The sequence below is a fragment of the Macaca nemestrina genome, chromosome 1, assembly GCF_043159975.1.
Source record: "Macaca nemestrina isolate mMacNem1 chromosome 1, mMacNem.hap1, whole genome shotgun sequence".
Taxonomy (NCBI): Eukaryota; Metazoa; Chordata; class Mammalia; order Primates; family Cercopithecidae; genus Macaca; species Macaca nemestrina.
This window is the reverse complement of record NC_092125.1, coordinates 222,647,093-222,673,276: the sequence shown is the minus strand read 5'-3', so window position 1 is coordinate 222,673,276 and position 26,184 is coordinate 222,647,093. Positions and strand designations below refer to the sequence as shown.

Here is a 26,184-nt window from a genome sequence, read left to right as displayed (position 1 = left end):
GTGTGGTATGTTGTGTGGTGTGTGTGGTGTGTGGATGGGTGTGTGTGTTGTGTGTTGTGTGTGTTGTGTGTGTGGTGTGTGGATGGGTGTGTGTGGTGTGTGGAGTGGTGTGTGGTGTGTGGTGTGTGTGGTGTGTTGTGTGGTTTGTGGATGGGTGTGTGTGTGTTGTGTGTTGTGTGTGGTGTGTTTTGTGGTGTGTGGATGGGTGTGTGGTGCGTTGTGTGTTGTGTCATGTGTATGGTGTGCTGTGTGGTGTATGGTGTGTGTGTTGTGTGGATGGGTGTGTGTGGTGGGTTGTGTGTTGTGTGGATGGGTGTGTGTGGTGTGTTGTGTGTTGTGTGGTGTGTGGTGTGTGTGGTGTGTGGATGGGTGTGTGTGGTGTGTTGTGTGGTGTGTGTGGTGTGTGGTGTGTTGTGTGGTGTGTGGATGGGCGTGTGTGGTGTGTTGTGTGGTGTGTGTGGTGTATGGTGTGTGTGGTGTGATGTGTGGTATGTTGTGTGGTGTGTGTGGTGTGTGGATGGGTGTGTGTGTTGTGTGGTGTGTGTGTTGTGTGTGTGGTGTGTGGATGGGTGTGTGTGGTGTGTGGAGTGGTGTGTGTTGTGTGGTGTGTGTGGTGTGTTGTGTGGTGTGTGTGGTGTGTTGTGTGGTTTGTGGATGGGTGTGTGTGTGTTGTGTGTTGTGTGTGGTGTGTTTTGTGGTGTGTGGATGGGTGTGTGGTGCGTTGTGTGTTGTGTCATGTGTATGGTGTGCTGTGTGGTGTATGGTGTGTGTGTTGTGTGGATGGGTGTGTGTGGTGTGTTGTGTGTTGTGTTGTGTGTGATGTGTGGATGGGTGTGTGTGGTGTGTTGTGTGGTGTGTGTGGTGTGTGGTGTGTGTGTTGTGTGGATGGGTGTGGGTGGTGTGTTGTGTGGTGTGTGTGGTGTGTCGTGTGGTGTGTGGATGGGCATGTGTGGTGTGTGGTGTGTTGTGTGGTGTGTGTGGTGTATGGTGTGTGTGGTGTGTTGTGTGGTGTGTGGATGGGCGTGTGTGGTGTATGGTGTGTTGTGTGGTGTGTGTGGTGTATGGTGTGTGTGGGGTGGTGTGTGGTATGTTGTGTGGTGTGTGTGGTGTGTGGATGGGTGTGTGTGTTGTGTGTGTGGTGTGTGGATGGGTGTGTGTGTTGTGTGTTGTGTGGAGTGTGTGGTGTGTGGTGTGTTGTGTGGTGTCTGTGGTGTGTTGTGTGGTGTGTGGATGGGTGTGCGTGTTGTGGTGTGTGGTGTGTGGATGGGTGTGTGTGTGTTGTGTGGTGTGTGGATGGGTGTGTGTGTGTTGTGTTGTGTGGTGTATGGTGTGTGTGGTGTGTTGTGTGGTGTGTGTGGTGTATTGTGTGGTGTGTGGATGGGTGTGTGTGGTGCGTTGTGTGTTGTGTCATGTGTATGGTGTGCTGTGTGGTGTATGGTGTGTGTGTTGTGTGAATGGGTGTGTTGTGTGTTGTGTTGTGTGTGATGTGTGGATGGGTGTGTGTGGTGTGTTGTGTGGTGTGTGTGGTGTGTGGTGTGTGTGGTGTGTGGATGGGTGTGTGTGGTGTGCTGTGTGGTGTGTGGATGGGTGTGTGTGGTGTGTGTGGTGTGTTGTGTGTTGTGTGGATGGGTGTGTGTGGTGTGTTGTGTGGTGTGTGGATGGGTGTGTGTGGTGGGTTGTGTGTTGTGTGGTGTGTATGGTGTGCTGTGTGGTGTATGGTGTGTGTGGTGTGTGGATGGATGTGTGTGGTGGGTTGTGTGTTGTGTGTTGTATGGTGTGTGTGGGAGTGCTCTCTGGCCAGGTGCAATCTTCTTCCTGTTCAGCTCCTGGGGCTGCGGCTGCTCTTAGTTCAAAAGACTTTTTATCCCTGGCAAGGACAATTATTGGGATCACAGTGACCTGCCTGTTTCAGTGCCTGCCTGGGCTTGTTTGGCCTAAGACAAAAGCTTGAACTCTGGAACTGCCCAGAGGGGCGAGGGATGCAAATTCCCTCTCCCTGACCTAACTGCAGTGTTCACGGGACTGACTCATTGTCCCCCCGGGTCAGGACAGGAGTGACATTCAAAAGAACTCACAAGCAGTTTGACCAGGTACTGATCACAACGAATGGATTCTGGGCTTGGGGAATCCACCAGAGGCCTTTTTGGTTTATTTTCCCAGAAGCCCATCAGTCACCATCTGGGGAGAACAAGGAGGGAGCAGGCGTGATTCCAAGGAGCTCTGGCGTTGGGGCAGGTGGACTGTCCCTGTCGAGGCTTCTTTTACTGGTAGTAATGATTCCCGCTGGTTGAGTAAGTGGAGCCACTTCGCTCCATGCCAGGTACCATCCATGCCAGCACTTTTTTTTTTTTTCTTTTTTGAGATGGAGTCTCGCTCTGTTGCCCAGGCTGGAGTGCAGTGGTGCTATCTTGACTCACTGCAACCTCCACCTCCTGAGGTCAAGCGATTCTCCTGCCTCAGTCTCCTGAGTAGCTGGGATTACAGGCATGCACCACCACGCCTGGCTAATTTTTATATTGTTAGTGGAGATGGGGTTTCCCCATGTTGGTCAGCATGGTCTCAAACTCCTGACCTCATGATCCGCCCGCCTCATCCTCCAAGGTTCTGGGATTACAGGCATGAGCCACTGCACCTGGCCCATGCCAGCACTTTCTAGGTATTATCTCACTTGAACCCATCTGGCCCTTTGAGGCAGGCTATAGGAGCACCCCCATTTTGCAAATGGGGGAGCTGAGCCTGAGAAGCCTGGGTCCTTACCCAGTCACACAGCCAGTAAGACCAAGAGTTCTGATTTATCCCTAGCTGGTCTGGATTCTCTTGGTCCCCTTATACACCTCTTCCCTGCTGGGGGAAGCCAGCTGGGGGCGTGGAGACTGCCTTGGAAGGTGGCTGCTGCAGTCCCCCAGACCTCCGGCAATAGAATTCCCTGTAATTTTGGTTATAAATCATGTTCCTAACCAAGCCAGCTCTGAAGGTCACCGGTAATCACACTGTCAGCAGGCCATCTTCAGCGGCTGCCGTGGTCAGGGCCCTGAGCCAGGAGAGCCCAGGGAAATCAAGCGTTCTGCCCGCACCTTTACAAGTGGGTAAGAGGCTGGAAATGGGAACAGGTTAAGAGGGCTCAGCGCTGGGGCCAAGTGACAGCTGCACTTCTGGCTTCAAGATAATGAGGAGGAGAGAAGCTCCAGCCTCGCCTCTGAGCTATCTCGGTCCTTCCTGCTGTTGGTAGCATTGAACCTCCTGATCCGTGGAAGGTGGCTGCTTGCAAAGTTCTGATGACATCACATGGATGTGTGTTGGGGGGTGTTCCCTGGGGAATGAGTCTTAGAGGGGAAGCAGAAGAGTTGCATTTTTAAACCACCAGCTAAGTGGCAGGTGCTTACACATCATCCTGTGTAATCCCTAAGCTAGTCCCACGTGGCAGCAAGTTCCTCTTATTATCTCCATCTCCTGGAGGCTCAGATTGGCAAACGGGGCAGAGCTTGCAAGCATTCAGGTTGGCATTCAGGCTTACATCTGTTTTTTTTTTCTTTTAATTCTTTTTTTTTTTTTTTGAGACAGAGTCTCACTCTGTCGCCCAGGCTGGAGGGCAGTGGCACGATCTTGGCTCACAGCAACCTCTGTCTCCTGGGTTGAATTATCCTGCCTCAGCGTCCTGAGTAGCTAGGATTACAGGCATCCACCACATCCGGCTAATTTTTGAATGTTTAGTAGCGACGGGGTTTCACCTTGTTGGCCAGCCTGGTCTCGAACTCCTGACCTCAAGTGATCTGCCCACCTTAGCCTCCCAAAGTGCTGTGATTACAGGTGTAAGCCACCGTGCCTGGCCTTCTTTTAACTCTTAACAGTATTTTCCAATCTTGACATTTTGAAATAATGCTGGGAAATGCTGGTTAAACCAAGAGAAACAGGTTTCCTGTCTGCAGGACTTTTCAGAGCCTTTAATAAATTGGCTCATGATTCTTTGTGCCCAGAGACATGGGAAGCCAGGGTGGAGGCCTTGGGGGCTCTGGCAGGGAGGAGATTAGTGCTGCATTTCCACCCCAGTTCCGCAGGGGAGCACGGCTGGCTTGCTCTTGAAGCCCTGGCCCCCCTCATTCTGGATGCAGCCTACAGTGGGGTGAGCTGAGGCCTGGCCCCACACGCCTCACAGGAACTCCTAGAAGAAGGGAGGCTATCAGGTATCCCTGACCCCTTTCCTGAGCTGTGAAGGACCCGCTGGCTCACTCGGGGCAGGTGAATCCCTCCAACCCACCGTCCGGCCTCACTTCTCCCTTCCACAGAGTAATAGCAGCCTCCACCCGCCAGGTCTGCCTGTGCACTTGAATCCCTGGATTTCAGGCCCGGTGTCCCTCAGAGATGGCTGCTCCTTACATTCCCCGGGCCCGGGCTGATAAACCAGAACCCATGGGCACCTCCCAACTCACTCCCTTTCGCTGCCAACTAAATTAGCTCCTGTGGGCATTCCTCCACCCTCAGCCCAAGAACAAACAGCAAATTAATGAAACAGATGGGCCCTCTCTGCTCTGCTGGCTCTCAGCACTCCCATACTCAGGGCAGGGCTGAGACTGGACTAAACCATTTCTCCTTTGCTCCTGGGCACACAGCTAGACTACATTGCCAGCTTTCCTTGTAGACAGCGACCTTGGGCCACGTGGCTGAGTTCTGGCCAGTGGAATATGGGTAGAAGTGATGACTGGCGTGCCCACACCTGGCCTGTGGTACTTCCCACACAACATCCCGTCTGCCGCCCTGTTTTCTGCCAGCCGGATGAAGAGTATCCAACAGAGAACTCCGAGGCCCTAGGAGACTGGGGAGGACAAGTTGGAAGGAAGCTTTATTTGTTGTCTTATTAAATTTTTTTTATTATTATTTTGAGACAGGGTCTTGCACTGTTGCCCAGGCTGGAGTGCAGTGGTGCAATTATAATTCATTGTAACCTCCAACTCCTGGGCTCAAGTGATTCTCCTGCCTCAGCCTCTCGAGTAGCTGGGACTATAGGTGCATGCCGCCACATCCAGCTAATTTAAAAAATATTTTGTAGAGAGAACGTCTCCCTATGTTGCCCAGGCTGGTCTCACTCCTGGTCTCAAGGATCCTCCTGCTTCAGCCTCCCAGAGTGCTGGGATTACAGGTGTGAGCCACCACACTCGGCCTGGAAGGAATCTTTAGAGAGTGAAAGACCTGGGTGGAAATCCCGGCTCAACCCCTTAAAGCTGTGTGATCCTGGGCAAGTCACTTACCTCTCTAAGCTCAGTTTCCTCATCTATAGATGGAGGATAATGATAGCGCCATCCTTGTAAGGTTGTTTTGAGAATCAAATAGGATCCTTTGATTTGAAACAGCTCTGAAGGTTCATCTGAGCCCCAGGGCTCCTTGCAGTAGTGTCTGGGGCCTTTGTAGCCACCGCATCACGGTTCAACTTCTCCCTCTGTCTAATTCTGCTCTTTTTCTCCTTTTCAGAAATCCCTACCTCTGAGTTCTGATGGAAGGCGGTTAGTATTGGAAGAGGTCATGGGAAGCAGATTTTTCAATGGGATTTTTGAGTTGCATTACTTGCTGGGTCCAGCAATGAGACCCCCATCCCTTGAGGGTAGGTGTTGTGCTATAGCAGTGCAGTTGTTAAAACTCTCAGTCATGGTGAACTGGGATGGAAAATCCACAGAAGGGAATGCATTGGCACATATATCTCAGCCATTTGAGAGGTTTGGGGGAAGTAATCATTATAAAAACTATGGAGTCAGATAGTGATTGCTGTTCAGGCACAGTGGCTCACCCCTCTGTAATTCCAGCACTTTGTGAGGCCAAGACCGGAGGATTGTTTGAGGGCAGAATTTCAAGACCAGCCTGGGCAACCTAGCAATATCCTGCCTCTACAAAAAAATCCAACCCGACCTAAACAAACCAACCAAACAAAAAGCCAGCCAAGAATGTCTGAAGACATTTCTGGTTGTCATAATTGTGGGGGAGGGGGATGGCATGGCTATTGGTACGTAGGAGGTAGAGGTCAGGGATGCTGTTAAAAATCCTGCAATGCGGCCGGACGCAGTGGCTCACACTTGTAATCCCAACACTTTGGGAGGCTGAGATAGGCAGATCACCTGAGGTCAGGAGTTCAAGACCAGCCTGGCCAATGTGGCGAAACCCCATCTCTAATAAAAATACAAAAATTAACTGGGCACAGTGGCAGGTGCCTGTAATCCCAGCACTTTGGGACGCCAAGCTGGGTGGATCACCTGAGGTCAGGAGTTGGAGATCAGCCTGGCCAACATGGTGAAACCCCATCTCTACTAAAAATACAAAAATTAGCCAGGCATGATGGCGGGCGCCTGTAATCCCAGCTACTCGGGAGGCTGAGCCAGGGAGAATAGCTTGAACCCGGGAAACAGAGGTTGCAGTGAGCCGAGAATGTGCCACTGCACTCCAGCCTGGATGAGAGGGAGACGCTGTCTCAAAAAACCAAAAACAAAACAAAAAAATCTTACAGCTCCCACAACAAATAATTATGCAGCCCAAAATGTGAATAATGCCAAGGTGGTGGCGTGTATCTGTAGTCCCAGCTAATCGGAAGGCTGAGGAGGGAGGCTCGCTTGAGCCCAAGAAGTCAAGGTTGCAGTGGGTGGTGAGCACACCACTGCACTCCAGGCTGAGTGAAAGAGCAAGACCCTGTCTCAAAAAGTAAAGTAAAAAAGGGGAAAAAATCCAGATAGTGATTGCTGGGGGCCTTCCAATGCATTGGACGAAGACCATGTAAAGCTGGGGTGATTAATCACCGATTTAAGTGAAGTGTGAGATCCAGAGGCCCTCCTTGGCAGCATGTATCAAGAGACTCTCATCTCCTGCAGCTCGTGGACAGAAAAAGCTGAGGATCGCGCCCAGAACTTAATTATAAATGGAGCTACAGAGAAGGCTGAATTCTCGACTCTGGCAAGTCTGCTACTCCAAGGTCAGAGCCTGGATTGGAAAGAGGGATGCTCATCGATGACATACGGATGGGGACATCTGGGTTGTTGCACTTGAAAATCTTGAATCCCTAAATTCTCTGAAACCCTCTGGGCCTGCAGGGTGATTCACTCCTTGTTAAAGGCAAGCAAAACCCTCCCTGGCTTGAAGCCGGTGCAGAGGCCTCTGGCTTGCAAGACAATCTGTGCCGCCTCCTTTTCTATCCCCCAGACCAGTATCTAGAGTCAAGTTACAACAGAATTCAGTCATACTAAGAGAATAAAGGGATGACAGACAGGCTTCAGGGCCCAGCCAATGTTCACTGGCAGACATCAGAAGAGGATGGATGGGACTGGATCGCCAGGGTGCTGGGATCAAAGGCAGTGGAGGAGGAAGTCAGGTAGGGAGAGTTCAGCAACGAGGGAGCCACCTCCAAGGATACAAGATTTAACCACCTGGCAAGGACCCCGGAAGATGGTGCTAACTCGCTGTTAGGATGGCTCTTGGAAGCTTGGAAAAAGCAAGGGCTCACACTAGGTAAACTAGAAGTGCCAGAACTGCTGTGGCAGATAGATGGTAGAAGATGGGACCAAAAGACTCAGAGAAGCTGGGTGAGGTGGCTCATGCCTGTAATCTCAGCACTTTGAGAAGCAGAGGTGGGAGAATTGCTTGAGCCCAGGAGTTGGAAACCGGCCTGGGCAACATGGCAAGACCCCCATCTCTACAAGAAATAATTAGTTGTGCATGGTGGCATACACCTGTAGTCCTAGCTACTAGGGAGGCTGAAGTGGGAGGATAGCTTCAGCCTGGGAGGTGGAGGTTGCAGTGAGGGCAGTGAGGTGATATCACGCCATGCACTCCGGCCTGGGCTACAGGGCAAGCCTCTGTCTCAAAAAACGAACAAACAAACAAACAAACAAACAACAAACAAAAAAACAGGGAAGTGGGCGTGCTAGAATGGATAACTACATAAAGCCAGAGAAGTGACTTGCTAACTATGTTCTTTGGGAAAGCCCAGAGGACTGCCCATTTACCATGCACTGGGAAGAGGGCTGGGGGCATGGTTGAAACCCTCAAGGGTGCTGTCCGCTGTAAAGCAAGGCTGACAGGAGGAGGCGCCGTGACAGACTGATCTCCCTGAGAGCAATAAGGAAGATGGGATCCTGAAAGAATAGAGGCTCAGTGGTGGAACTTAAACATCACAGGCAAGGTGGGCAGAATTATTGTAATGAGCAGCAAGGTCAGAGTGGCAAGTAGGGAGCCTGCAGAGAGCTATAAAAATGGCTCCTAGAACACGGTGTTCCCAGGGGCAAGATAGACAGGCAGCTACAAAGAGTATTATGTAATTTTTTTTTTTTTTTGAGATGGAGTTTTGCTCTTGTTGCCCAAGCTGGAGTGCAATGACACCATCTTGGCCCACCGCAACTTCCACCTCCAGGGTTGAAGCAATTCTCCTGTCTCAGCCTCTCCAGTAGCTGGGATTACAGGCTTGTGCCACCACCCCCAGCTAATTTTATATTTTTAACAGAGATGGGGTTTCTCCATGTTGGTCAGGCTAGTCTCAAACTCTCCCCCTTAGGTGATCCACCTGCCTCGGCCTCCCAAAGTGCTGGGATTACAGGCATGAGCCACTGCGCCCAGCAAGTATTATGTAATTTATACAGCCAAAAGAATTCAAGGATGGCTGGAGCTACTGCACCAGTAAAAGCCCACAATCCCTTACTGAGCTAGAGTTCAGGCCCAGAACCCATTCAATGAAGGAGAGACTTGATCTCCAAGAAGCAGCAGCCTGCAACACACGGCAAACGTACATGGTAGTGGTTACCCCATTCCTCTGCAAAAGAACCTGCAGCCATTTGTTTGAGCTACTGTACCCTGATGAAAGGAAAACCAGACATTTCTAAGATTACTGGCTACAGGATACAAGGGTTCAAGATGACTTGTTCATATGTAGGGATCTGAAGTGTCATCATGGCCTCCTGTTAGGGTAGGAGCAGATGGGACCAAGAAAATTAATAGAATCCTGGTCTGAGCTTTGACCACAGTAGATGCACTGAATCCATGAACCCACCCAGTTCTCTATTTCCAGAATTTGTAATTGGGATGGGCATACATGACTGGCAGAATTCATACTCTGTTCCTTGCTCTTTGGTCTAAAGGTTATTGTGAAGCCCAGATGGAAGTCTCTGAAACTGTCCCCCATCCTGATTAAGTAACAAAACAAACAAACCCAGTATCACTGTTTAGGGGAAATGGCAGAAATTAGCATCACCTTCAAAGACCCAAGATGCTTGAGTGGTGAGTCCTCATTCCATCGTTATCCAATTCACTAGCTTAGTGCCTACAACAACACAACAACAAAAAAACTCAGATGAATTCTAGAAGATGACAGTAGACTTTCTTTTTTTTTTTTTTTTTTTTTTTGAGACAGAGTCTCACTTTGTCACCCAGGCTGGAGTGCAGTGGCACCATTTCTGCTCACTGCAACCTCTGCCTCCAGGGTTCAAGTGATTCTCCTGCCTCAACCTCCTGAGTAGCTGGGACTACAGGCGTGTGCCACCATGCCCAGCTAATTTTTGTATTTTTAGTAGAGACAGGGTTTTGCCAGGTTGACTAGGCTGGTCTCAAATTCCTGACCCCAAGTGATCTGCCCACCTCAGCCTCCCAAGGTGCTGAAATTACAGGTGTGAGCCACTGTGCCGGGCCGGGAGTAGACTTTCATCAATACAACCATGCACTAGGGTAGATCAACACAGCCTTAGGTACACAGTGTGTGGCTATTGATCTGGCAAGTGGCTGCTTCTTCCATTTCTAGTAGGAGGGGTAATTGGAAGCAGTTTGCAATCCCGTAGGATGGAAAACAGCATTCATGCACAGTTCTGCCTATGTGTGTGCTAATGTTGCCACTCTCTGTCATAATATAGTGTGAAACTGGTTCTCTACTGGAACATTTGGCAATGTCTGGAGACATTTCTGGTTGACACAACTGGGAGGGGGCATGCTATTGGCATCTAGTGGGTAGCGGTCAGGGATGCTGCTAAACATCTTCCAATGCAGGGGACAGCCCCTACAACAAAGAATTATCTGGTCCAAAGTGTGAATAGTGCCAAGGTGGAGAAACTTTAGACTACAGGGATCCAGAACATCCCCTCATTCCATAGAACATCACACTGATCTATTATTATTATTATTACTATTACTATTATTATTATTATTATTATTTTGAGACAAGCTCTCTTTGTCCCCCAGGCATGCGGTGGTGTGAACACAGCTCATTGCAGCCTCGACCTTCTAGACTCAAGCAATCCTCCCACTTCAGCCTCCTGAGTCGCTGGGACTATATTTGTGTGCCATCATGCCCGGCTAATTTTTTATTTTTTGTAGAGACAGGTTCTTTCTATGTTGCTCAGGCTGGTCTCAAACTCCTGGGCTCAAGCAATCCTTTCACTTCCACCTCCCAAAGTGTTAGGATTACAGGCATAAGCCACTGCACCCAGTCCACACTGGTCCATTATATCAATGAGACACACTGGCCCATTATATCAATGACATCACGTTAATTAGTCTGGATGGACAAGAAGTGGCAAGTGATTTGGAAGGCTTGACAGGACAGACATGCTTCAGAAGGTGGGGACTACCTATCAGCGAAGTTTTTAGTACAGTGATTTGGTTTGGGGCACACCAGGACATCTCCTCCAAAGGAAACCACAAGTTGTTGCATCTTGCACCTCCCACACATCAGAAGGAAACAAAACATCTTATAGGCGTTTTTTGGGTTCTTTAAGCAATATATTCCACACTTGACAAATACTGCCGCAACCCATTTTGCCAAGTGCCAAGGATGGCTGCCAGCATTGAGAGGGGCCCAAGGCAGGAGAGGGTTCTGCAGCAGCTCCAGGCTGTGGTACGAGCAGTCCCACGTCTGGAGTCATGTGACCCAGCAGACGTTGATGACAGACATATCTGTGGTGAGAAAAGACGCTACGAGTTTGTGGCAAGTCCCGATAGGAGAATAACAACATAGATCCCTAGAGTTCTGGAACAAGGCCATGCCATCTGTAGTGGAAAATCGTGCATTTTCTGAAAAATAGCTGTAGTGTGCTTCTGGGTCTTCATAGCACTGGAGCCTCTGCTCAGCCTGCTAGAGACAGCTTCGACATGACACCCTGTGAGCATGGAGAGTCATCCCCCAGAACCCAGAGCACACCCCGAATGGACGACCATACTATTCTATGGTGTTGTGTGTGCAGTAGGTAAGACACATGGTCTGGAAGCTAAGGGGTGAAAGTAACGGAGCCATCACTTACTGTCATTCTCAGTGACTCATTTAGGAAACTCATTTCCTGTCCCTGCAACTTTTAGCTTTGTATGTCTGAAGGTCTGCTCTGGTTTCCAGATGGGGAACACTTTACCGGGGTATAGAGTAAGAGCTCCCCTAAACTTTAACCCACATCTGCCACCTGGTCATTTCAGATTCCTTGGACCAAAAAGCCATGAGACGAGAGAAGGAGTCACTGTACTGGCAGGAAGTACTGTTCCTGATCAACTGGCAGGAGAAGGTAGGATTGCTGTTACACAATGAAGGCAGGGAAGAGCAGTTTTGGTACCCACGTGATCTGTTGGGCTGTCTTTTGTTATCCCCTTGCCCATTTTTGACAGTAAATGGGTAAGTGCGGCAGCCGTGAGCTGGGAAGGGCACAGTGACCAGGGAGGGGCTAGACCTGTGAGCGATGAGGGTCTGGGTCATCCTACGAGGTGAAGTCTAGATCAGCAGAGGTGCTCACCGAGGTTGAGGGGATTCTAAGATGGACAGTAGAGGAGGGACACAGTGGGTACCAGTTGCAGCTTCAGGACCAGCTGTAGTGGCAAATAAGCTGTAATGCAACCAACTAGCCATCTTCTTTTAGATTTTTTTCAGGGAAAGAGACCACCCAGAATCCTGGAAGAATGGTCCCTAGATGGACAGACACTCTGTGAAGCAGGTGGATCCCAGTAGAATGAGGGGTGGCCACCGTGAAAGTTGCGGTGCCCAACAGAGATCTACTGAGGACCAAGGTGCTGGTTCCCTCACCACTGGGAGTGCTGGCTGCTGATGGCTCCCGGTGAAGTCCCTCCTCCAGAATTGCCCTCTGCCAAAGGGAGTTTTCTCATCCAAGATTATGCCCCCTCCTCAAGGGCAGCCCAGATCCAATGACTGGTCCAAGCAAGGATGCAAAGTTCTGACTCCTTTACCTTGATTTGGGACAGCTTCGTAGGGTCAGTCCAGCTCCAGATCTCCCTGCGGGATCAGCGGAGGCCTCCATTGCAGCTGCATCACAGCCCAGCATCTCCCTCTGCCTAATCCTGCTTTCCCCCAGCCCCCTAACAATGCTGCGAAGGAGTTCTCCGCGGTAAGCCTCCCGCATGCAAAGCTGTGCCTCAGAGTTTGTCTGCTGGGGAAGCTGACCTAAGTCACTGAAGATGGTGAGGCACAGGGGTTGTTTTTGTTCCTGGCTGTATTAGTCAGGGTTCTCCAGAGAAACAGAACCAACAGATGCAGATAAACAGAGAGGTTCACTGCGAGGGATTGGCTCAGTGGAGGCTGATTATGGAGGCTGAGAAGCCCCACGATCTGCCGTCTGCAAGCTGGAGGTCCAGGCAGGCCAGTGGTGTCGTTCCAGTCCAAACCCAAAGTCCCGGTCCGAGGCTGAAGGCCTGAGAGCCAGGAGCGTAGATGTCAGTGGGCAGGAAGAGCTGGATGTCCCAGCTCTGGCACAGAGCAAACTGGCCCTTCCTCCAGCTTTTGGCTCTGTCCCGGCCCTCAATGGAATGGCCAATGCCCACCCACATGGGTGAGGGTGGTCTTCTTTAGTCATCCACGGATTCAAATGATGATCTTGGCCGGGTGCAGTGGCTTATGCCTCTAATCCCAGCGCTTTGGGAGGCCGAGGCAGGTGGATTACCTGAGGCCAGGAGTTCAAGACCAGCCTGGCCAACATGGTGAAGTCCCATCTCTATTAAAAATCAAAAAAAAAAAAATTAGCCAGGCATGATGATGGGTGCCTTTAGTTCCAGCTACTCGGGAGGCTGAGGCAGGAGGATGCTTGAACCTAGGAGGTGGAGGTTGCAGTGAGCTGAGATCATGCCACTGCTCTCTAGCCTGGGCAACAGAGCAAGACTGTCTCAAAACAAAAACAGAAACAAATGCTGATCTCCTCTGGAAACACCCTCAGAAACACACCCTAAAATCAGGTTCTACCAGCTATCAAGTTGATGCATGAAATTAACCATCATATCTGCCCAGTGGTTTAGCATAAGGGAAGCCACACAGGCTAAACTGAGTCATGGCTCTCTCTGCTCCTTTTTTTTTTCTTGCTCTGTCACCCAGGCTGGAGTGCAGTGGCATGATCTCGGCTCACTACAACCTTCGCCTCCCGGGTTCAAGCAATTCTCATGCCTCAGTCCCCCGAGTAGCTGGGATTACAGGTGTGTGCCACCACTCCCAGCTAATTTTTGTATTTTTAGTAGAACCGAGGTTGCACCATATTGCCCAGGCTGGTCTTGAACTCCTGAGCTCAGGCAATCTGCCTGCCTTGGCTTTCCAAAGGTCTGGGATTACCGTCATGAGCCACAGTGCCCGGCCTCTGCTCCTCTTTTGATGCCAGACCCAGAGAGGACAATGGGTAGCTCTGGGGCTGCTTGCCTTCTCTGTGTCTTATCCTGTGGATTTTAGAAATGAGCATAGAATTCTAGAGGGATGAGTTGGGAGGAGGAACTGGAGCCCGGGATGAAAACTACAGCTCAAGTGGGCAGACAGGGAAGTGAGGGATGACAATTCACAGTACATCAATTTACACCCCAATTACAGGCATCCAGGCCTTCAAAGCAGGGACATCAGGAAAGCTGGTTGTGAAAGGATTTCCCTGGGGACTCCCCTGCAAGGGTGGCTTCTAGCGCATTTAATATACATTTGAATAATGCGATAATAGGAACGGGTTTGTAGATGGCCGGGGGTGCTGGCACCATTCCCTCGATGATGCTCACGGGAACTCTATGAGGATGGAGTGATCACAATCTCCATCTTATACAAGGGGAAACCAAGGCTCAGAGAGGTTAAGCGACCGACCACAATCACACACGAAGTAGCAGAATTGAGTGTCAGACCCAAGTCGGCTGTACCCAAAGGCAATCACAGTGGTCGTTTGGGAGCTCTGCTGTTTTGAGACCCCACAGAGACGGTGTGGGCATTCCGTGTTCCTCTTACTGACTTATCTATTTCACGTCGTCTTCTGGGCATGTGCGGTTCCTGCCCGAAGTCCAGTCTGTGGGGCTGGTGAGAGGGCCATGAAGGAGACTTCCGGGTGAGGTCCTGGTCCCCCTACCTCCCTCTGGCCCCATGTCTCTGGGTCTGTCCCCCTCCCATGCTCTCACTTGCTCAGACCTGACTGTTGGATTCAGTGTGTGACCTCAGGGAGTCCCCTGTCTCCTGCTTCATGACACTGTCTTGGTGCTGAGAGCTTGAAGGGCTCCCACTCTGATGATAACTTCCAAATGGACCCCCACGTCAGCCCGGTCTAGGGGTTTGGAGTCAATGACTTTTTCATGGTGTGACTTTGGGCGGATAACTCAACCTCTCTGAGCTCAGTTTTCACTTGCAAAATGGGCCTAACAACATCTTCCCCTAGAGATTACGTATTCAGTTAGAGGACACATGAAAGCGGTCCAGAGTGTTCCTCTCGCCCCTCTGTCTTTTTCTCTGTTCTCAGCTTCTCCTCTCACCTTCCTGAGAAGTGCCCAGACTGAAGTGAGCTTTATTCACATTTCAGAAGAAACGCCAGACTCTGGGTCGAGATATCATCTCTTCCCAGTTTCCCAGGAGCGAGGCCTGGGGTCCTCCTGTCCGGCAGCCTCTGTGCCCTGGCTGTGTGGCTGAGCCACCTTTCCTCGCCCTCTCTCCTCCCTCCCCTTCGTCTCTGCCCTCTCCATCTCTCCCCAGGTGTCCCAGGCCTCAGCCCTCCGCTGCTGTTTGCCAATTCCCTCCTGGTTTCCAGCACACATCATCGTTGCTACTTTTGATTGCATTCCCAGTCTCTTTTCCAGTTTATTTCCCTTGGGTCTTCTGACTTGCTTGAAGCCAGGAGGCAGCAGAGGTGGCTTGAACCTCTGGGGAGGGCTGGTGAGTTGGGAGATGATGGAGGAGGTGGGGGAAAGGGACCATTCCCACTTCCCACTTTGAGAGGAGGCACTTCAGTACATTCCTGATGTGTCAATATCCACATTCTGGAGTGGGGGGCACTGAGCTAAGCCATTGTCTCAGACGTTCATGTTCTAACTCCTACCCAGCCCCTACCATCGCCATCTCTTTAATCCCTTCCCAGCCCCACCATCGCCGTCTCTTTAGCCCCCTCCCAGCTTCACCATCTCTGTCTCTCTCTCTCTCTCTTTTTTTTTTTGAGATGGAGTCTTGCTCTGTAGCCCAGGCTGGAGTGCAGGGGTGTGATCTTGACTCACTGCAACCTCTGCTTCCCAGGTTCAAGCAATTCTCCTGCCTCAGCCTCCCAAGTAGCTGGGATTACAGGTGTGTACCAGCACCCCTGGCTGTTTTGTATTTTTAGTAGAGACGGGGTTTCACCATGTTGGCTAGGCTGGTCTCAAACTCCTGACCTCAGGTGATCCACCTGCCTTGGACTTCCAAAGTACTGGGACTATAGGCATGAGCCACTGCACCTGGCCCATCTCCATCTCCTTAGTCCGCTCCCAGCCCTCAGGGCATGTCCTCAGGTCCAGCCCCCATTCTGTGTGTCTGGGTAGTTGTGTAGCCTTTGGCAGCTCACGCAGCCTCTGATCATGAAGCACTCTTTGGCAGAGTTGAGAAGCATCTTAAAAGGCCCCGATCAGGCAGCTTCTTCACTTTAAAAACAGTATCATTTTTATTTCAATAGGTTTAGGGGTGTAAATCGTTTTCAGTTACATGGATGAGAGTGGTAAAGTCTGGGCTTTTGGTGTATCTGTCACCTGAATAGTGTACATTGTACCCAACAGGTAATTTTTCATCCCCACCCTGTGTCCCCTTCCCCCCTCTGAGTCTGCAGTGTCCGTGTTGCCACTCTGTAGCATTTCAGCTTCATGGCTGTGGACTTTGCGCTGGCTCATCAGCCATCCTGAATCTCACATTCCTTAGGGCCCCTCTCATGGGGCACATTCGTAAGCGTTAGAGATGACGTATTTGAAGTGCAGGGTTAGTGCCCCCAAAATAGTAGCTATTATTATTACTGATAGTGGTATGGAGTACTTGTGTTCTCTTCTCTTCTTTCTCTTCTCTTCTCCTCCTTCCTTCTTTCTTCCTTTCTTCCTTCCTTCCTTCCTTCCTTCCTTCCTTCCTTCCTTCCTTCCTTTCTTTCTCTCTTTCTCTCTCTCCTTCCTTCCTTCTTTCCTTCCTTCCTTCCTTCATTCCTTCCTTCCTTCCTTCCCTCCCTCCCTCCTTTCTTTTCTCTCTTCTCTTCTCTTCTCTTCTCTTCTCTTCTCTTCTCTTCTCTTCTCTTCTCTTTTCTTTTCTTTTCTTTCTGACAGTTTTGCTCTTTCACCCAGGCTGGAGTACAGTGGTGTGATTTCGGCTCACTGCAACCTTCGCCTCCCAGGTTCAAACAACTCTCCTGCCTCAGCCTCCTGAGTAGCTGGGACTACAGGCGCGCACCACCACGCCAGGCTAATTTTTGTGTTTTTAGTAGAGGCCAGGTTTCACAATGTTGCCCAGTTTGGTCTCGAACTCCTGACCTCAGGTGATCCACCTTCCTTGGCCTCCCAAAGTGCTGGGATTAGAGGTGTGAGCCATCATGCCCAGCCACCTTGTGTTTTCTTTTCTTTTCTTTCCTTTTTTTTGAGATGGAGTCTCGCTCTGTTGCCCATGCTGGAGTGCAGTGGTGCAATCTCAGCCACTTCAAGCTCTGCCTCGCAGGTTCACGCCATTCTCCTGCCTCTGCCTCCTGAGAAGCTGAGTAGCTGGGACTACAGGCACCCGCTACCACGCCAGGCTAATTTTTTGTATTTTAAGTAGAGACAGGGTTTCACCGTGTTAGCCAGGATGGGCTCGATCTCCTGACCTCATGATCCGCCCACCTCAGCCTTGTAGAGTGCTGGGATTACAGGCATGAGCCACCGCACCTGGCCTTGTGTTTTCTTAAAGAGTGAGGTTTGGAGTATAGAAGACTGTGGGCCAGGTACAGTGACTCATGCCTGTAATCCCAACACTTTGGGAGGCCAAGGCGGGCAGATCACTTGAGGCCAGGAGTTCAAGACCAGCCTGGCCAACACGGCGAAACCCCATCTCTACTAAAAATACAAAAATTAGCCTGGCATGGTGGTGCATGCCTGTAGTTCTAGCTACTTGGGAGGCTGAGGCAGAAGAATCACTTGAACTTGAGAGGCAAATGTTGCAGGGAGCCGAGATCGTGCCACTGCACTCCACCCTGGGTGACAGAGCGAGACTCCGTCTCAAAACCAAACCAAACCAAACCAAAAAGACTAAAATGTGGCTACACCAAGAGGAATTTGGGTTCAGAGTTATGCAGGTGCCTTCTTTTTGTTTAACCAGTTGTGCTGGCCCTTGGAACACAGGCAGAAGGAGATTTCAAAGAGCTAGTGAGATCCCAGGGCAGAGGAGAAGAACAAGCGGAGGGCAGGAGAGGGGAGAGAAGGGCGGAGGAAGCCGAGTAGGAAGAGTCCAGCCACGTGGTGGTGGGCTATAGCTGGGTGAGCAATGAGACCGAGGTAGTTTCAAGAAGAGGATGCCAAATGCTGCATTTTCTACAATGTCAACCTCCTCCATCTCCAAACCATCAGTGAAGTTGCTCCTCACCATGAAGTGCCCTGGGGCTTTCAGTTTCCCCTGTCGAAAGCCAGGAGAGGCATCTCATGCAGAACAGGGCAAAGCGGAAAAAACGAAGTGAGTAGAAAAAATGAAAGAGGCCCCCGTCTTTTGCCGCTGATTGCCCCCACAAAACTGCCAGGAACGTTGAATCATTTGACTCCTTTTTAAAAGAGTCTTTTTCTCTTTTATTTTGAGATTTTGAACATTTCAAACCTCAGAAAAGTTGAAAGAACAGTCCATCAAGCATCTGTGTATCCTCACATGGGGGCACCCATTGTGAACCTTGGCCGCTTTTACTTTCTGTCCTTCTTTCCTTTCTTCTGATTATCTGGAAGTGAATTGCAGACATCTGATTCTCCATCCCTAAATAATCAGCACATGTCTTCTATGAGAAAGGATCTTCTCCTCCATAACCATAATGATATAATTATCAGACCCAAGGACTTAACACGGATGTAATAATGTTATCTAACGTTCTGCTCATATTCACATTTCCCCGATTGTTCTAAAAATGTCAGTTATAACTGGTTTTCCCCCATTCAGGAGCCACTTAAGGATCGTGCATTGCATTTAATTGTCATGTCTCTTTAGTCTCCTTTAATCTAGTCTTTTGGTCTTTCTTGTAATTGACATTTTTGAAGAGTCCATATCAGATGTCTTGTAAAACGCCCGGCAACCTGAATATCTGATTGTTTCCTCATCATTTGATTCAGTCCTTACATTTTTGGTGAGAATACTAAATAGAAGATGTCTTGCACTTATTATTGCATTACCCAAGGAGGCATGTAATGTCAGCTTGTCCTGTTTCTGGTGACCCTACATTTGATCACGTGGTGTCTGCTAGATTTCTCCTTTGAAGGTATGCTTTCCCTTTTGTAATGAATAAGTAATCTTTGGTGATATTGTTAAACTTGTGAACATACTACTGCATCCACCGATGATCCTTGCCTGGATCACTTGTTACACCGGGAAGTGCAAAACTCATTTGCCTCTGGAAGGGCCAGAGCATCTGCTGGCATGTAGCTTTTACATGCATGGCCATGTAAGCTCCTCCATGCGCTGGCCCAGGTGGGTGGTTTCCTGAATGTGACAGCCAAGTGTCTCCAATGGCCTGTCTTAGCCTCCACCTGGAGAAACTTTGCCCCTTGCGAGAGCTCAGTTGAATGGCTGCTAGTTCACTAGTTCAGCCACTGGTGGCTGGGAGTGTGTGTGTGTGTATGTGTGTGTGTGTGTGTGCACGTGCAGGCACACATACACTGGGTGGAGGGGCATCTGGGTACTTGGAACCTAGAGGCACATATCTGCTCTGTGCCCAGGAGCTGCAGGGTGCTGGGCTCTAGCCTTGGTTTCCATGGCAATAGGCAACCTCCTTCTTCATTCTGCTCCTCTCTGAACCAGCTGACAGCGATGGGGTTTTGGGGCAGAGACACAAGACGGGGAGCGGGCTTCACCAGACCCTCCGTGAATATCTTGGAGATGAGAAGTCTGAGCAACTGCTCCCCTCATTGTACTACAGAATGACTTTTCCAGGGACCCCGGGTGCCCCCGCCTACTGCAGAATGTACTCGTCCATCAGCAAGGTCTATGACAACATCAAGGTGGCAGCAGGGCCCAGAATCTTCCTTGTGAATCCCACTGAATCTGTTAAACAGACTCAGATCTGTAATTTCTTGATCTGCTACATACATTGTCTTGATCTATTTGCATATATTATCTCTCTTGCAACACCTTTTTGAGGTGGGTGTTAATATTATTCCCGTTTTATAGGTATAGAAACTGAACTCAGAGGACATTCCTAGGGTCACAGGGATAGTAAGGGGTGAGGCCAGAACTCAAACTCAAAGTAACAGTGTGGTATAGCATCTAAGAGTGTGAGCTGCAAAGACAGGCTAGTGCCGGTTTCAAATCCTGACTCTTTCACTTATTAGCGGGGTGATTTTGGCAAAGAGAGAGACTCCCAGATGGCCAAGGTGGGGCCTCTCCAGGGCCCAAGATCCGCTATCAGACTTACACGTTTAGATGCTCCGTGTTCTCAGTTTACCCAAAGCTCTCAAGGGGACTTACACCAACAAAAGTCCCCAGAGGAGTGCATCCATGTGGCTAATTTCTGGCCAGTGAAAAGTAAGTATAAGTGATACGTTGGACTTCTGGGGAGTTTATTTATTTATAATTTTTGAGATGGAGTCTCACTCTGTTGCCCAGGCTGGAGTGCAGTGGTATGATCTTAGCTCATTTCAACCTCTGTCTCCCAGGTTCAAGTGATTCTCCTGCCTTAGCCTCCTGAGTAGCTGGGACTACAGGCATGTGCCACCACGCCCAGCTAAGTTTTGCACTTTTACTAGAGATGGGGTTTCACCATGTTGGCCAGGCTGTTCTTGAACTCCTGACCTCAGGTGATCCACCCACCTTGGCCTCCCAAAGTGTTGGGATTACAGGTATGAGCCACCGTGCCTGGCCCGGAGTCTTTAAAAGAAAGGGGGTGTCCCTTTTGCCTCTTCTCTCCCTTCCTCCTTCCTGCTGTTTAGAATGTAGTTGTGATGGATGGAGTACCAGCAGCCATCTTGCATAAGAGGTGACCTTGAGGATGGTGGAGCAGACACAGAAAGGTCCTGGGTCCCCGAGGACTTCATGGAAAGACCTCGCCAGCCCTGAACTGCCTAGATCTGTACTTTTGTGTCTAAGAGTCTCAACCCTTATGTAGTTGAGTCTCTAATTTACAAGGAGCTGATGCTTGCCACTGAAGGCGATCCTGCATGATACAACGAGCAATCAATTTACAGTGAGGAAAAAGCTCTTCTGATGACCCTGATTTCTACTCACTGACCATCTGAGACACCTGGACTGATGATTCACTGGAGGTTATGGCTGAATGTGGAGTGGGCATGGTCATGCTCTGGGAGGTGTTGACTCCAGGCAGGGATGAGCTTGGTATGCAGCCCTGCCCACAGCCTGATGCTCATGCTGGCAGACCCAGTGCCCCTCCTTCTCTCCAGCTCAGCACAGTTCAAACACCATTCCTATAACAGGCAGGGCATAGCACCACTGGTTAGATTTGGCTCTCCAACCCTATGGAGACACTTTCAGATGTGTCCCTCAGCCTGAAAGCCAGGCTGCCCTCCTGATCGGATGCAGGACACACCTGGCCAACTTTCTTTCTGGCAACAGTGACCCACCATCTCTAAAGAGGGTGCACCGTGCACCTGCCTGTTCTCATATGCCAGCCAATTCTGCTGGACGTTGAAGGGTGACATGCCCTGTCCCCAGACCCCGGGTCCTGTGGATGGTGGGGCAGATGGTCTGCTCCCTTTTGTTCCCTCTGTCCAGCAGGCCCAGCCTAGCCTGGCTCCCTTTTTCAACTCTGGCTGCACTTCCCTTGGCTCAGGGCATGGAGTTGTGATCACACAACCCCAGCCCCAAAGTTTCAATTCTTCAGTCTGCTTTTTTGGCTCTGATTTTCCCAGGTACGTGTGAGAAGAGAAGCTCAATGTCATATTTTGGTAATGTCAGCTCGGGAATTATATAGACATTGTTGAACTTTTCCACACTGCAAAAATTCAGGGCTGGGCACAGTGGCTCACTCCTATAATCCTAGCAGTTTGGGAGGCTGGGGCAGGAGGATCGCTTGAGCCCAGGAGTTGGAGGCCAGCCAGGACAACATAGGGAGACCCGCTACCTCTACAAAAAAAGTAATAATTGGCCAGACTTTGTGGTGCCCACCTGTAGTGCCAGGTGCTTGGGAGGCTGAGGTGAGAGGATCATTTGAGCCGGGGAGGTTGAGGCTCTAGTGAACTGAGATTGCACCACTGCACTCCAGCCTGGGTGACAGGGCCAGACTCTGTCTCAAAAAAAAAAAAAAAAATTCTTGGACTTTACCCATCCACCCATCCATTTGTCTACCCAAAACCCATCTATAGTATTCTCTCTTTATCTGTGGAGGATACGTTCCAGGACCTCAGTGGACACCTGAAACCTTTGATAATACTGAGCCAGTTACACACACACACACATGCCCACACACATGCACACCCACACGCATACACACACGCATACACACACGAAATATGTTTTTTCTTATACCTGTATACTTATGATAAAGTTGAATTTATCAATTAGGCACAGTAAGAGATTAGCAACAACTGATAAGAAAATAGAACAATTAAACAATATACCGTAATAAAAGTTACATGAATGTGCTCTCTGTTTCTCAGAATATCCTATTGTACTGTATCACACGTAACTGTAATCTCGGAAAGCGAAACCGCGGGTGGATAAGGGGCAATTACTGTATTCCAGGAACTCTGCCAGGCATTGGAGATAAAGAAACAACTAAAAGATATTTCCTTTGCTCAAGGAGCCACGGGTAAACAGCAGTTACACCCCAGGGCCATATGTGCTGTGAGAGGGGAGAGGCCAGCGGTCTCTGGGAGCTTGGGAAGGGCAGCTCCCCCAGCTGGGACAAGAGTGGCAAGGAAACTGTCAAGTTCTCTCCCCCTTGGGAGTGACATGACCTAGGGCAGGTCGACCTTGAGTGGCTCGAAGACAGCCGGTGACCTCCCCTTGGTGAGTCGAAATTCTCGAGTTAAACAATCCTGGGTGCTGCTTCCACGCGGGAAATGTCTGCCAGCCTTCCCCGCCACGCCCTGCTCCCAAATCTTGTATCTAAAATGTAGAATGTAGGGTTTTGAGGCTTGGCCTGGGTGCTAGAACAGGGTGGCTATTTGGGACAGTGAAACCCAGCCGCCTCTCCTGATGACAATGCCCTGTCCGCCCCTCGCTCCCACCCTCGGCTTGGTGGATACTGTGTCCTCATGGGAGGGGGTGGGCTTGGGGAGAGACAGGTAAAGTTGCTGGAACTGGGCAGCGGGCGAGGTCTTTGCAAATCCTCTGTCCAAGTCAGAGGGCCCAGTTGTCCTCTTTCTGTGGTGGGGCGGAAGCAAAGCCCCAGGGCAAATGTAGCCCAGCTCAGACACCTGCTTCCAAGCCCCTGCCAACCAGGTGGCAGAGAAAGTCCGCTAGACTCTGGCCACAGAGTCTGTGGCTTAACTTTCATTTTTCTAATTGGCCACGCTCTAGTGGGGGGGATAAAGCCATACATCTCCCCTTTCCCACAAAACCATAATTCTTAGCTCCTTGGTCCAGCAGTCCTCCAGGGGGGACAGACCTGCCCCTGGGCCCAGAGGCTACGCCAGCCTCTCCCCATGCCTAGGGCTGCACAGAGAGAGAGCCCATTCCCTGGAGTGAGGGCTTATGCTGGAGGCCTCCTCTGCAGTCCACTCCTCTTTGCTGTTCTTTTCTCTTTGTTGCTCCCTCCTTTCTTCTTTCCCTTCCTTTCTTTCCTTTCTTTCTTTTTTTGGAGTCTCCCTCTGTCGCTTAGGCTAGAGTGCAGTGGTATGATCTTGGCTCACTGCAACCTCCGTCTCCCAGGTTCAAGCAATTCTCCTGCCTCAGTCTCCCGAGTAGCTGGGATTACAGGTGCCCACCACCATGCCCAGCCAAATTTTTTATTTTTAGTAGAGACGGGGGTTTGCCATGTTGGTGAGGCTGGTCTCGAACTCTTAACCTCAAGCAATCCACCCACCTTGGCCTCCCAAAGTGCTGGGATTACAGGTGTGAGCCACGGCACCCGGACTCCTCCCTTATCTTTCCATTATGGTTTCCATCTGGTCTCTCTGTCTCCCAGCAAGAGGGACGGGGACAAGAAGGAAGTAAAGGGAATGGGAGGGAAGAGAAAAGAGAGGGCCAAGGGAAACGAGAGGGAGCTATGGGGAGTGGGGCAGGGAGGAGAGAAGTGGGCAGAGAAGGGTTGGGGGGGCAAGCATGGGGCCGCCTAGGGAAGGGCAGGGAGGGCAGGAGGCGAAATAGCCTGGGCATTGCTGGGCCAGGGATTCACCTCCTAACTCCTCAGCTCCTTCAAGTCTTTGTGCAAATGTCACCTTCCCAAAGAGGTCTCCCCTCCCCTCCCGATTCAAGATGACAACTTCGCACCTCACTTCCACCCTCCTAACTCTCCCCTGCTTTGTCTCCTTTTCGTCGACATGGTCTGTGCCTTCTTCTAACCACTGTATAATTTACTCATTTATTATGTGATTCTTTATTGTCTGTATCCTCTCGCCCCGCCCCCACACTGGGATTATTTTGTCTGTTTTGTTCACAGATGGATCCCATGCCTGCAGTGACTGCTTTGCGGGCACTCAAGAAATATTTGTGGGGCTGGGCGCGATGGCTCACGCTGTAATCCCAGCGCTTTGGGAGGCTGAGGTGAGTGGATCACCTGAGGTCAGGAGTTTGAGACCAGCCTGGCCAACATGGCAAAACCCCGTCTCTACTAAAAATACAAAAATTAGCCGGGTGTGGTGGCATGTGCCTGTAATCCCAGCTACTCAGGAGGCTGAGGCAGGAGAATCTCTTGAACCTGGGAGGTGGAGGTTACAGTGAGCTGAGATCATGCCATTGCACTCCAGCCTGGGCGACAGAGGGAAACTCTGTCTCAAAAAACGAGAAATATTTGCAGATTGAATGCATGCATGAATGAACAGTGTCTGCCCCTGGGAGGGCGGGCTTGGGTCTGCAGTGCTCCAAGTGTGTCCCTGAGCATCTCCTTGGGCTACGGGAGTGGGACAGCCCAGCCTGAGTGTGGGCTGGCTGGTGGGCAGCGGTTGGTGAAGCGGGCAGGGGTTGCCACTCCATGTCCCCTGGCACGGACCCACCTTCCACTGCTTCAGACACCATGCCCGACTGAACCCCGCTGGTCTTCTCTCCCCCTGGCTGGCCCAGGACCCAGCAGGCAGTGTCTTGGCATCCTCCCTCCTGGCCCTGGAGGCTGTGAAGCCAGCTCTGGGCATCCCAGGAAGTGTGTGCCTGTCCCCTTCCTCCTGCAGCCAACCCGACTCCAGCGCCCCCTCCTCTGAGGCTTGCGTGTGTTCAACTGCCCAGAGGAGTCTCTGTCCCAGCTGCGCAGCCTCTGAGGAACCTCTCAGAAGCTTCTGGAGAGACCCAGCGGCTGTGGCGGGTGTGACGAGACCTTGTTCCAGGGCTCCTGCCTAGCGGCGGCAACAGAGACCTTCTTCCCAGCACAGCCACATGGTGTCCTCCTGACAGGCGGGGAAGGGACAGATGGTTCCCTATGTACCTGCGTCTTCTGTCTTGTGTCTCAGGGGGGTGCCTTCACTGGCCAGGGCCTGCAATTTCCAGTGTCCTGGGAGTGTGGATCCGGGACCCTGGAGCCTTCCTTCCCAGGGCTGGTTCCCAATTGGCTTCCCACATGTCACAGATCCAGACTAAGTGTCTTCACCCTCACCCCCATCTCATCAGGCTCAGTGAATGGTGCCCCCATAGCCCAGGGGCTCAGCTCTAAAGCCCTGGGGTTGTCCTTGACATGTGTCTCTCTCACACACTATCCTTCAAGGAATCCTGGAGGCTCTACCTTCAAGTAATCAGAATCCAACAACTTCTTCCCTGTGCAGCTGCCTCTTCCCTGTTCAGAGATGCCGCTGACTCTGCCGGGAGCAATGCCCTGGCCTCGTAACTGGTCTCCTGCCTCCACACTTGCCCCGCCGGTCTGTTAATTCCAAGCCCTGTTCTGGATGTTTCATATAAATGGAATCACACAATCAGTGGTGCTGTGTGACTGGTTTATTTCCCGAGTGCTACATTCTACAACTCTGTGACGTTATTATTTGGTTGGAGCAAAAGTTATTGAGGTTTTGGCCATTGTTTTTAATGGGAAAACCAGCAATAACGTTTGCACCAACCTAAATAAGTAAGCAATGGTTAAGCCATACATTTTCAAAAGTATTAGGAATAATAGTAAATATATGGAAGACAGTCAATGGGGCAGGATGTGAGGTAAGAAGAGTGATTGTAGGTCAGGAGTCAGGGACTTCGGGTTCTAGTCCTGATTCTGTCTTTAACCATGCAACCAAGTGAAGGCAGCAACCTCTCTGGGCACAATAACACGTTTGTCCAAGCCACCCAGTAACTGATGGAAAGAGATTACAGCTAGGACTCTCCTGTAAGACTGACAACAGCACCCCTCGGGCAGGCCTGCAACTGAGCACCAGGAGGCAGCCCGGGGACTTCTGCTGCTATCTGCCCCAAAGTATCTCTGGTCTCCCTGGCTGCGTCCTTTTTTTTTTTTTTTTTTTTTTTGAGACGGAGTCTTGCTGTGTAGCCCAGGCTGGAGTGCAATGACATGAACTTGGCTCACTGCAACCTCTGCCTCCTGGGTTCAAGTGATTCTCCTGCCTCAGCTTCCCAAGTAGCTGGAATTACAGGCACCTGCCATCTTACCTGGCTAATTTTTGTATTTTCAGTAGAGTAGGGGTTTTGCCATGTTGGCCAGGCTGGTCTTGAACTCCTGACCTCAGGTGATCTGCCCACCTCAGCCTCCCAAAGTG

At 50.6% G+C, this 26,184-nt stretch overlaps 1 long non-coding RNA gene across 3 annotated transcripts; it reads left to right on the top strand.

Annotated features, from left to right (window-relative positions):
- Positions 1-133: 133 nt before the first annotated feature.
- Positions 134-25,385, top strand: LOC139364396 (uncharacterized). Of its 3 annotated transcripts, XR_011626226.1 has the most exons (4): positions 134-5,593; positions 10,192-22,348; positions 23,943-24,046; positions 25,194-25,385. It is a non-coding gene; the product is annotated as an uncharacterized lncRNA (long non-coding RNA). The 3 variants fall into 3 exon arrangements; XR_011626227.1 differs by lacking the exons at positions 23,943-24,046; positions 25,194-25,385 and having other exon boundaries at positions 10,192-11,501; positions 11,850-23,432; XR_011626229.1 differs by lacking the exons at positions 23,943-24,046; positions 25,194-25,385 and having other exon boundaries at positions 10,192-12,332; positions 22,140-23,432.
- Positions 25,386-26,184: the final 799 nt, after the last annotated feature.